The sequence below is a fragment of the Ceratotherium simum genome, chromosome 5, assembly GCF_057802395.1.
Source record: "Ceratotherium simum simum isolate JZ-2026a chromosome 5, ASM5780239v1, whole genome shotgun sequence".
NCBI classification, from domain to species: domain Eukaryota; kingdom Metazoa; phylum Chordata; class Mammalia; order Perissodactyla; family Rhinocerotidae; genus Ceratotherium; species Ceratotherium simum.
In genome coordinates this window covers 61,001,946-61,014,066 of record NC_141904.1, presented here as the reverse complement: position 1 = coordinate 61,014,066, position 12,121 = coordinate 61,001,946, and the positions used below count along the sequence as shown (strand labels likewise).

Sequence of the window (12,121 nt, the reverse complement as noted above, 5' to 3'; positions counted from 1 at the left end):
TGTTTTTTGTGAACCCCCCATCTGCCTGCCACTTTGGGCGGGAACAAATGTGGTCAGCCCCATCAGAGCCACTTGGATTGAGAAGGATTACTGTGGAATGGGGTCAGAGTTGGTTACCCAAAGGAGGCGATCCTGGGAAGACAAGCATACATCTACCAAGTTACTTAACAGGCTACTCTAAAAAGGCCGTCGCTCAAACATTTGAAGTCCAAAATGCAGACATGATATGGCTGGACAAAAACAGATGCAGTGGTCAGACGGAACACCTATTTATAACATGCAGGCCATTTTCAAGTCGAAGTTTCCCCAGGGGCACCTTACACAGTATCAGGACCCAAATCATATTTTATTATAATATTGAGAAGCTGCCTACAATGTGCTTAGGTTAATATTTTTAAAAAGTCACTTTTCCTCAGGAGCACAGTATATTGGTTTATAGTCATAATGCTCACTTGCTTACGTGTCTGAGTTATACCTCATTGTTTGAAGCTAGGTCATACATTCTGTTCCATTTCTAAATCTATTCTGGTGTAAAAGATTCCCTTTTGTGAGACTCTTCTTTGTGATATTTAAAAACTACATGGAGCGATGGAGGCTGAGCTAGATTAAAGTTGTACAAATCTGATTAACATCATCTGCTCTGTTTCAAAGGTCAGGTGCACTCAACGAATTTACTTTGAAATTATTTTGTTTATTTTGTGGGCATATACATCATGAGCTTTCTAAAGGTCAAAAGTAGAGTTTGTTCTTGGATTCTAAAGCGATCTGATTTCCATTTACAGTATGCTTCGGTGACCCTAAATGCAGAAGCAGGCCCAGTTAAGTCATACTTACAGTTTGTGTTTGGTTTAATTTTCTCAGGAAGAAAATCCCTGCTAGATTAAGGTAGTGCTGAAATATCATTTTTCCTAAATTACTTTTATTTTCAACTAGGTTCATACGAGAACACTACTCACAAATGACACCTGAACTCTGAATGTTGGTTTCATGCCCATTCTGTTTTCAAAGGTATAGAAGCATCTCAGTCAGCTAGTTTCTTATCTGGAAGCTGCAGCGAAGGTCAGAAAAGTTAGGACTCCTGGGTTTTATTAACATTTACCTGGTAGGGATCCTGAAGCTTTATTAATTAACGTGTGTAAAGTCAGTGTGTGCTTCACACAGAAGAGCCTCCAATAAATTATACAGTCTTATTTATAAGATCCTCAAAAAATCAAGGATCTAGTTATATACATGAAGTGTTTTTTCATTAATTATTTTAAATGATTTTTTTTCCCTTATCATATGTACTTTACCAAGATAAAAAGAAAATCTCTCAGAGTATTTTGTATTCATGTTCATTAACATTCTGGTGGAATAATAAGCCTCAAAATGATTCATGTATGAATCACTGAGGCATGGCTAATTACAGTTTTCAGCCACACAGCCAATACCATTCACCACGAAACACGGCGTCTGTTAAATACATCTCTCTGAATTTTTGTTGGGGGAGAGTGGTAGGAAATAGGAAGGTTGCAAATTGCAATTTAAAAATGTCTAAATATTTTAGGGGCTTGTACATTATAAATCTCTTTCAGGCAAGTATTTATCACAAGCATGACATCCTGTTATCAAAACAGACACAAACCCCACAGATTTGCTTTAAAAACAAAATAAAACAAAACAGAAACAACCACAAGTCCTGAGAATGGACCATGTTCTATAAGTAAACAGAAGAACTTTTTGGAACATTCGGAAATATAATTTACAGGAAATGTAAAAAATATATCTTATGTTGAATTCTAGAAATGAATTTTCCTACTCCTTACAAAATCCTCTTGATACTATGACCCTCTCCAGTCCACAAACATATTTAAAAGATGAAAATCTGAAAAGCATACAGAGGACACAGTAAAAGTTGAATGTCATGACTAAAACACTTAAATTTAGAAGCAATTTTGTAATGCATGGTCAACATCTTTTCTATTACTTTTTTTTGTTTAAAATATTTTCCCTGAATACCATCCATATTGTTGAACACCCAAAGACTACATGAATAAAAACATTAGAACCCATATTTATTTTATTTTTTAAATTTAAACTAGTGTTATTTCAATGATATAACTAATATATGGTAAAAAATAATGTTCTGAAGATAAAAATGGTATAAAGTAGAATAAAAGATACTCCTGTCACCATTTCCATCTCATTCCTCCAACCATTTTCCACAATCATTTGGGATGCTCCCAGAAATCTTTTACAGAAGTGCAAGTACAGGTCCACAATCTCTTATTTGCAATTCTGAAATCTAAAAACGTCTGAAAACCAAAAGGCTGACCAGATATGGGGCTATTTATAGTGTTTGTTTATCCCATATGTTTTGTTGCAGAAATATTAATATTTGATGATAGGGTGCTATCCCAAGACTGCTCTAGGAGTCTTACACACTAGATGGTATAGTTTACCTTTCTAAATTACCCTTCTAAAAACCAAAAAATTATTAATTTCCAAAACACACCTGTCCCAAAAGTTCTGGATGAGTGAATTTGGACCTTGATAATTATACGCATAACACAATCCTTTTATATTTACACAACAGATCACACTATATATACTGTCTGGCAAGTACATTTATGGAATAGTTTCACATTTTCCCTTAAGGGCTTACTGTGGCCTACGTGGTCTGGCCTCTGGTTACCTTTGACCTCATCTTCCATGACTTTTCCTGTCATTCACTCTTCTCCAGCCACATGGGCCTCCCTGCTATTCTTCCACCATGCCAAGCTTGTTCCTATATTAAGGCCTTTGCACTTACTGTTCCCTCTGTTTGGAACATTGTTCCATAGATTTCCTCATGGCTGGCCCCCTCACTTCATTGAGACCTTTGTTCGAAAGACCCCTCTTCAAAGAGGTCTTCCTGACCACCCTATCCAACAGAAGACCACTCATCATTTTCTAGCCCCTCACTCTGCATTTTTTTCATAACGTTTATCAACATCTATGATATATTATAAATTGGCATATTAGTGTATGGTCTGTCTTCTCTACTAGAAGTTCCATGAGGGTAGGGATTTTTTGACTCATTTACCCAGCACCTAGAACAATGCCTAGCATACACCAGGTGCTCAATAAATATTTGTTGAATGCATTTTTCCTTTTGCCTCAAAGTTAAGCAATTCATTTGGTAGTTACAAGGCTCTCCATTGCTTTTATGGTAAACTGAGAAGTATGCTTATGAAACCATCATGAGCTGGCCCTTGGGAAACTTCCAGCCTTTTTCACCTCTGCCCTACTTCCACTCTAGGTTGTGGACTGATGAACTGATCCTGTCTGAGCTCTGGCACTTGCCATGTGCTGTTGCCTCTGCCTATAACTCTCTTTCTCCTCCACCGTAGGTAGCAGAATCGACTCATTCTGGCATTGACTTCTAAAGCATCACATAGATTTGTTCACCTGTTTACTTGTTTGTGGTCTCCATTACAGTACAATACCAGGGACTACATCTGATTCATTGGTGAATCCCAGCCCCCAGCACAGTGGCTAGCCCAGAGTAACCCTCAATTAATGAGAAACTGAGCTGAATTAAAGTTGCATCCCATTCTGCACTAAGTCCTCTACTAAAGAAATACACTTTTTAATTTTTAGAAAATGCTTTTAATGGGTTTTATCCTCTAGAATGATGAAATGCCTTTAAAGTTGCAGTGAAACCAGGGCAATGTGTTTAGAGGCATAATTTCTTGAAGGAGAGTGATGAAAAATCATAGCTTATCTCTGAGCCACCCTAGTGAGATCACAGCTTGGACACTGAGCTTAGTTTTATGCACCTTATGTTCTAGGTAACTGGAAGATGATTGCAAAAGATGGCAGCAAGAAGGATTAAGTGTGATTATTTATGAGGCATAGTTAAAAGGAGACAGCATGCATATGTTCACTAACCATAGGGAATAGACCGATCTCTAAATATCTGATGAACAAATCCACCCAAGGAATATATTTAACACAGAACAACAAAGGGATAAATAAGATGAGAGAATTAAAAGAAAAGAGGGGAAAAATTTAGAGAATTTTCACCATATTGTGAGACGGCTCTTACTAGCAATCAGAATTTTCCAATAGCAGCCAAGATGCTGAGTGATTACCAGGAGAGAAATTTGTGAAAGAGATGGGAGCATTTGGGTACAGCAGAGTTTCCCAATCTTTTCCTACTTTGTATCACAAAAACAATGCATCGTTTTTCTTTTTTCTATTATGATATTTTCACATTAGACATGATTTTTTCCAATTAAATAAATAGTCCAAAGATTCTCATGCAAAAGTCTGGATTATGACCTGTAATATATGGCTGAGATGAATTAGGCAGAGGGTTGGACTCTCTGACTGCTAGGCCTTTCTAGTTTTGAAATTGTTTCCACGGTAAAGATTTCTTTGTAGGTCCTGTGTGCTTGAAGAGGATGCTGTTGAGAGTGTTCGACTAAAGCAGATGTGTATGTGACCATCAGGCTTTCCACACATGAGGATGGTCCCAAGCTTTGTGATAATGGGAGGTTACTGTGGGGTCACTTTTGTCTCTTTACTTTATGGCTTAGCTGAATGTAATGAACGCTCCAAATTTCAGGCCCTTCTAGTACTTACTTTGTTTGCTTTTTGTGGCCATAACATAGTCACTCATTGGCCACATATTTATTGAGTGCTTACTACTGAATAAAACAAAAACAAAGTTCTTGCTTCATGGAGCTTCCATTTTATTTGGAAAAGACACATGTTAAATAGAAAGATAAATAAAGTGTAACTGCAATTTGAAAAAAAACTATTTTCTATGAAGAAGTGCTATAATGGCACAACCCACAGAGGTCTTTCACAAAACTGTCTTCTACATTTCTCCAAAGAAGATACACAAAAGGCCAACAGGTACATGGAAAGATGCTTAACATCACCAGTCATTAGAGAAATGCAAATCAAAACCACAATAAGACATCAGCTCATGCTTGTTAGAAAGGCCATCAACCAAAAGACAAGAGAAAACAAATGCTGGTAAGGACATGGAGAAAAGTTGTGCACTGTTGGTGGGATTGTAAACTGGTACAGCCACTACGGAAAACACTATGGAGGATCCTCAAAAAATTAAAGTACCATATGATCCAGCAATTTCACTTCTGGAAATATATCCAAAGGAAATGAACACAGCAACTTGAAAAGATATCTGCAACCCCATGTTCATTGCAACATTGTTTACAATAGCCAAGACATGGAAACAACCTAAGTGTCCATCGATGGATGAAAGGATAAAGATGATGTGGTCCATATATACAACAGAATATTATTCAGCCATAAAAAAATGAGGAAACTCTGTCATTAGCAACAACATGGATGGCCCAAGGGGGCACTATGCTAAGTGAAATAAGTCAGATAAAGACAAACACTATCTGATTTCATACGTGAAAACTAAAAAAAAAAAACCAACAAACCAACCTGATAGAAAATGAGATTAGATAGTAGGGCGTGAGGGGAGGGGGAATTGGAGAAAGGTAGTCAAAAGGTACAAGCTTCCACTTACAAGATAAATAAGTACTAGGGATGTAATGTGCAACGCTGTGACTGTAGTTAACACTGCTGTACGATATTTAAGAAAGTTGTTAAGAGAGTAAATCCTAAGAGTTCTCATCACAAGGACAAAATTTTTTTCTTTCTTTCTTTTTTTATTGTATCTATATTAGATGATGGATGCTAGCTAAACTTATTGTGGTAATCATTTCACAATATATGTAAGTCAAACTATTATGCTGTACACCTTAAACTTATACAGTGATGTATGTCAATTACATCTCCATAAAACTGAGAGAAAAAAACTGTCTTCTAGGCCTAAAAACCACAGTCTGTGCACTTAATATTAATTTCTTAAAAATCCCAACCTCTTTACTTGTGTTTCTTCAATATTATGAAATGAACAACATTATTTCCAGCAATATTTCTTCAAATTCCCTTTTCTCCTTTTCTTGATCTCCTTTTTCCCCTCTCTACCAAATCCCAGTCCCGCTGAAGCCACTCAAGTCCCCAAAGAGCCTTAGTGTAAAAGAGGCTTTTGTTGTCATTTTTGTTTGATTTGTGTGTCTTAGTGAGGATTTAGGAAGTACTGTCTATCTTAATTGGTCACATGATGAGGTATACAAAGTGGTAGGCGGCTCTTTTTTTTTTTGGTATTTATTTATTTAATTTTTGAATTATTCTTATTCTGCTAGTCTCAGGGATACCAGCTTGTGGTGAACCAAAGCCACCTGTAGCAGATACTATTGATGCCCTGCCAGTACTGTTTCCTTACTGTTCAGTGCATACCAGTCTGATATCCAGCGGTAGCACCTCTATCTCTGGCTTCTTTGGCTACTGAGGCAACTCCACGCTCTCATAGAGCATGGCTGAAGAGCCAGGGACTTAGTCTCCAAAAGCTGCCCTCCAATCATTGACTGATGGGAGTTGGTGTTTAAACAACCCAGCTCTTTTGTCCCTTTGGGGGCATAGCTCAGTCTAAGGCACGTGTTCCATGTTGTTTCCTAGAGTTCTCCAGGAGGATTATGCTCCAATCACCCCTTGGAGTGACATGCTTGATAGTGCACCTTTTTTGTCTGTCTTCCCTTCCGTATTTCACTTTTCTGCTCTCCTACTGGTGTTTCAGGCAATTATCTCCCAAATAAACTGCTTGCACTTGAATACCTATCTCAGGATACACTTCTGGGGGAACTCAAACTAAGATACCATCTCCAGGTGATTATTAATCAAGTTGCAGATCAGATAGTCATCTCCCTACTGATTCTGTTGGCACTTGGATATCCTGGGTGCAAGGCAAGTGCTGTATCTTAATGCTCTTTGTGAATGTATGTATCGCTGGAGGTCATGGTTGACCTTCATCCCAGCAGACAGCATCGTCCACAGCTGAAGTAATACATATATGTTCATACCAGACTGCCTGACAATGGTTTAATAATCATAGATACCACTGTTTAGATCCTGAGTATGTTCATGACATCTGCCTTTTGATTGTTAAGTAGAAGATGTAATGATTATAGTCTGATACTTTCTCAGGACGAGAGTCTAGTTGTTGAGCTTTCCAGTTTCACATGGTTCAGTGATCTCTTCCACGTTTAGTCTGGCTTGTGACACGTGTTGAAATTTCTCATGCCCATCAGCTTGAGAAAAGCTGGGACTGCTGAGCTGAGTCTGTGCTCACAAAAGCTAGAAAGAACTGTTGTATTATAAGAAACAACCCTGAATTGACAGAAGATTAGGGTAGGAAGTCTGAACAGAGGTTTTAATCCTTACGCATAAAATTAGTCTGTACACATATTGATCACATTCTTGCCGTTTTATTTGTAACTGTTTTCAATTTCACCTAGTTATTCATCAAATTCTCTAATATTTTATGTGGCCGTGGTGTCTGTGTGATGACCTGTAAACTGACCATAATCCACTGTGACAGAGTCAGGCTGCCCAGAACATCAGTATTTCACACTAGGACAATTTGTACGACACCTCACTACTCTCTGTAGTGTTCAAACATCAAAAAGGATGAGAGATCTAAGACTTGGTGTAACCAGCTGTATGCCATGAAACAGCCTAAAGAAAAAAGTGAGGGGAAAAAAAAGAAATGGTGCTAGGCAAAGTAGAGACATATTTCAGTGTTTGTCCAAGTGTAATTGCTCTTTGTTTCTCCCTTTTAAATGTAAAAGACGACTGTCAACTATCTTTTCTTCCTTGGCACTGTGATTAGGAGGGAAGAGAAGAAAAGGGAAGGAGGCAATCTTGAAGAGAGGTCGCTATCAGAAGCAGTATGGTATCGTAGCAAGAGTCTGAAGGCCAGGATTCTAGTCCCTGCCGTGAGCTGTATGACTGTGAAAATTATTTAGCTGCTCTGCAACTTGCAATTGCATTTACTGCAAAATTAAGTTTATCTCATACTCCGCTAGACCAGGAGCATCTTGAGGTTAGGAAGTCTGATTCAATGATTTCTCAAGCACCCACATAGCATCTGGCACAGAATATATTGAGAATGATTTTGAATTTAGAAAGGAAGCAAACACAAGGGTCCCATGGTTGTCAGAGATGGATTTAATTGATCTGCACTTAAGAAAGGAGAATAGAGAATAATTCATTCAATTATTCAAAATATATTTACTGAGTGCCTACTATATATATTATATATACTTCTAGGGGCTAGAAATATTGCAGTGACCCCAACAAAAACCTGCATTTGTATAACCGTTCTTTCTAGTGGGCAAGACGAGAAAAAAGATAAGTAAATTACATACAATGCTTGATAAGGACAAGTGCTAGAGGGAAAAATTGCACAAAAAAGGGAGAAAGGGGAGCTTGTGCTGCAATTTTAGTCTGGATGCCAGGGAAGGCCGAGTGTAGTCGTAAAGTGGATCAAGTCGGGGCCTGCGAGCCCGTGTTCTGAGAGAAACAGAAAGAAAAGAAGGCTTAGGGAATCAAAAGAGATGCAGAGTGAGGAGAGGAAGCGAAAGGAAATCCAGCCAGAGGGGAGTGGTGAGGAGGGTAAGTTAAGCACGTTTGGGAGGAAAGAAGGAAGCAAAAATGCAGCATAATCTAAAGAATCATGTTTCTTTTTCCATTTGGAAAAACAAAGATTGTGCGATTTATGACAAAAATCCCTTTCCAAAGGGATTCTCACCTCAGCTGCTCTCCTGAGAGGGACAGTGTTTTCCGCCCCTGAATCAGGGTTACTGTCACTATGGCTTCTGATTGGCCCGGTGTGGGCGCATTCTCTGTGCCTATTGGCCTCCGCGCCTGTCCCCCGACAAGCGGCCATCTTGGCTCCGGCCCCCGCCGCGGGGCCATCTGGGAATTGTAGTCCTTGCTCCGCTCAGTCCAGTCGCGGGACTTTTTGCCCTCTCTTCTCGGGTCCCTAAGGTGGCCACCCACTCGGGCACACGCCCAGGCGCCGCTCCTGCCCCGCGCTCCCTCCCTCTGCCTTTCACTTCCCAGCTGCCAAGATCTTGGAAGGTAGGGGCGGGGGAGAAGCCGAAGTCGAACAGTGTTTCTGGGGCGCGGGTCTGGGTTTCAACGCGCGTCTGGTCATGACCCCAGTGGCCAGTGGGGGCGGAGACTGGGACCGTCCCACAGCTCTTTGAGAGGTCGGAGCCTGTCCGGAGGACCCTTGCACCCCCTCGAACCTTTTCAGGGCCCATTCCTGAGCACTGGCCCTAACCCTAACCCTCTCCTCCTCCGCTGCATTTTATAAGTGGGTAAACTGAGGCATGGGGGCCACGCCAGCGGTTCCAGGGACGCCCCAGCTCCCGGCCCTGGTGCTGTAGTTGACACTGGCCGCTTTTGGATGGTTTGTCGGTTTCATAGGCAAGTAGCAGGAATCTCTGCCCCAGCAGATCTGTGTTCAACACCCAGCTCCAGGTTCCCGCAAAGCGGGGGAGGCTTTGAACACGTGCCCAGGACAGGAACCAAGCAGGGCACCAAGGAAGGCAATACTTTGGGAGAGAATTTTACATTTGGTATTTAAAAAACACAAAAAAGCAGCTCATTCATTGTGGCGGGAGAACTCATCAGTACTGTGTTGGACTTCCTTACACCTATTTTATGGCTCAATGTTGTTTTTATATGAAAATATGCTGGGACTTTTAAGGTACATCCATATTTGGGGAAGAAAGGAGGCAGGTTAGTGGAACTGAAGCTGGATTTGTAGCTTCCTCTTTAGGATCAAATTCTGCCTCTGCTGTATGACCTTAGACCAGCTGCTCACAGTGGTTATCTGAGGAAAAAAGAGCTTAAAGCTTCCTGCCCAAGCGGCCCAAGAATGCTGCTCAATAGATGAGGTCTTGCTTGTGCAAGTTTGCCACTTGCAAACTTACTGCTTTATTATTCTTCGTCTCTCACAAATGTGTTGGGGACCAGCAGAACATACGCCCAGTAGTTGCTTTAGAAAGGCTCTGATCCGTGCTAGGTCCGGGACTATCGACAGCGGCCCTGACTCGCACATGTTAAGCTAAGTGAACCTGAGCTCTGCCTTTCTGGCTCCATCTTAAGGCCCGCGGCCCGGGCAGCGGAAGCTTCTGGGAGTTGGAGTCCCGTTTCTGGTTTCCCGGCGGGTTGATACTCCACTTACCAGCGTGCCATTGGGCGCGGCGAGGTGTCTCTTGGGAGATGAAGTCTGACTTCTAGCCGTTCTGTGGAGCAGCCCCTTGACTGGGAACTACAACTTCCATGTGGCCTTGCGTTCTAGGCTGCCAGCCTCTGCGTCCGCCTGCTGCTAGCTGGGAGTAGAAAGAGATGTTTAGCAAAGACGTGTTGTGTTTTCTTGTTGTCGTTGATTGCATACGCTGTTTCAAGTACTAGATATGGGATTATTGTATGCGCTTTTCCAAGTAGCACATAAGGAAGATGCATGCTTCCGAACACAGCTAACGCTCGACAATTTACAGAGGATGTTCACATTATCTCTTTTAGTAATACTGTATCTCCCATTTGTAGATGAGGAAGAAACCTAAGATGATTTGTCCACGTCACACACCTAGTAATAAAATGTAATATATGTTTAATAAAAGTATATTAAATTTAGTTATTATAGTTTAAATATCCTCTCAAAAGTTATATAAGAGTGATAACCATTTTCATATGCATTTTACCCATTAGAAAACTAAGGCTAGGAAAGTTAAGCAACGTCTCCAAGTTAACTCAGCTAGCGAATAGAATTACTGGGATTGTAACCCAGTCTGCTTGACAGTCTCTGCTTAAAAAAAGACCCTCGTTTAGAGAGTGACAGGGAGCCCAACCTTTTTGAATACAGAATTTGGAATCTTTCCATTATACCATGTTGCTTCTGTCGTTAGACGCTAAATGTTAGAGCTGCAAAAACCTTTGAGATCGTTTAAATCTAAGGCAAAGATCTTGGAACTGTTCCTGGCATAAAGATTCCACAAATGTTAGCTGTATATAGCTTTATAATACTTTTATTTTAGAGATGAGGGAACTGGCCCAGGGGGTAAAGCAGTTTGCCCAAGGTCACACAGTTGGTTTGTGACAGAGATGAGAGTAGACCCAAGCCTCTTATTTCCAAGTCTAGGGTTATTTTCATTCTACCAGCAGTCAGCTAGCAGGAGCACCAGATGTGAAGCTGATTAGATAACGATTTCTCCCCTGATTTGTTCTTTGGAGGCCACAGACCAGGACCAGTTGTAAAGTCTCTTTTCTTACTATTGGTAAGGTTGTAATATTTCATTAATTCAACAAATGTTTTTTGAGCATCTTTATGTGCTCATCTCTCTGTACGTGTGGGGCCACATGGATGAAAAGTAGCTAATGGGTTAGGGCTGGAAGGACCTCATCAATTATCTAATTTAACTATTTCATTTTATAAATGAAGGGTGTGAGGTACAAAGTGGTCCACAGTTTTCGCCTCATGCCTTTGTATCAAAAGCATCCTGTTTCTGCAAGGAGGCAAATTTCTGGAGGCCTCACAGGCCTTTATGTGACCTTTCAGGCTCATGCTTTCTTTTACTTGATATCGTTGTCCCAGCCTCATTCCTGTAAATGTTTGGTGGAATGCTTTAGGAAATGTTTCTGTGCCCCTATCTTTATTTGTATGTACATGAAGCTTCAATATACTCCATTTCTGTTTTGGGAATTCGTCTTGTTTTGGCTCCCATTACTCTTTTCTCTTTTGTTCTTTCAGACGCTTGAGAACAGAATCTGACACTGTTTGCATTCACATATGTTAAAATCTAACCCTCTAATATAGGATATCAAAAATGAACACGAGTTGTTTGAATTATATAAAACTTTTGTTTTAGAAGACATATTGGCCCTTTCAATTATGTATTCACAGATAGTAAAGCAGGTAACTCTCACCTCTTGTGTGTGAAAGATGATTTCTACATAATTAGATAATAAAGTAAGAGTTCTGTAAATTACTGGCTAAACATTCCTGAGACTGTCACCATGGGAGACATGCTCTGCATCAGCCACCATCCCCCTGAACACTCTCCCAACTGACAGTCTGATCATTCAGCTTCCAGCACAGTGCCTGACCACTAGCAGACACTGAAAAAATATTTGTGGAATTGTATTCATAAGCACCCCTGAGCTCTGTTCCCACATCTTTTTCTTGAATCTCACTTTTCTTTCA

The 12,121-nt window shown here is 40.4% G+C and overlaps 1 protein-coding gene across 4 annotated transcripts in view; it reads left to right on the top strand.

Annotated features, from left to right (window-relative positions):
* Positions 1–8,867: 8,867 nt before the first annotated feature.
* Positions 8,868–12,121, top strand: part of FHIT (fragile histidine triad diadenosine triphosphatase) — a 1,358,981-nt gene continuing 1,355,727 nt past the window's right edge. For all 4 annotated transcript variants that reach the window (XM_087431269.1, XM_087431270.1, XM_087431266.1 and 1 more), the window contains exon 1: positions 8,868–8,988. The gene's annotated coding sequence lies outside the window, so the exon portion shown is untranslated. The remainder of the gene's footprint in view (positions 8,989–12,121) is intronic.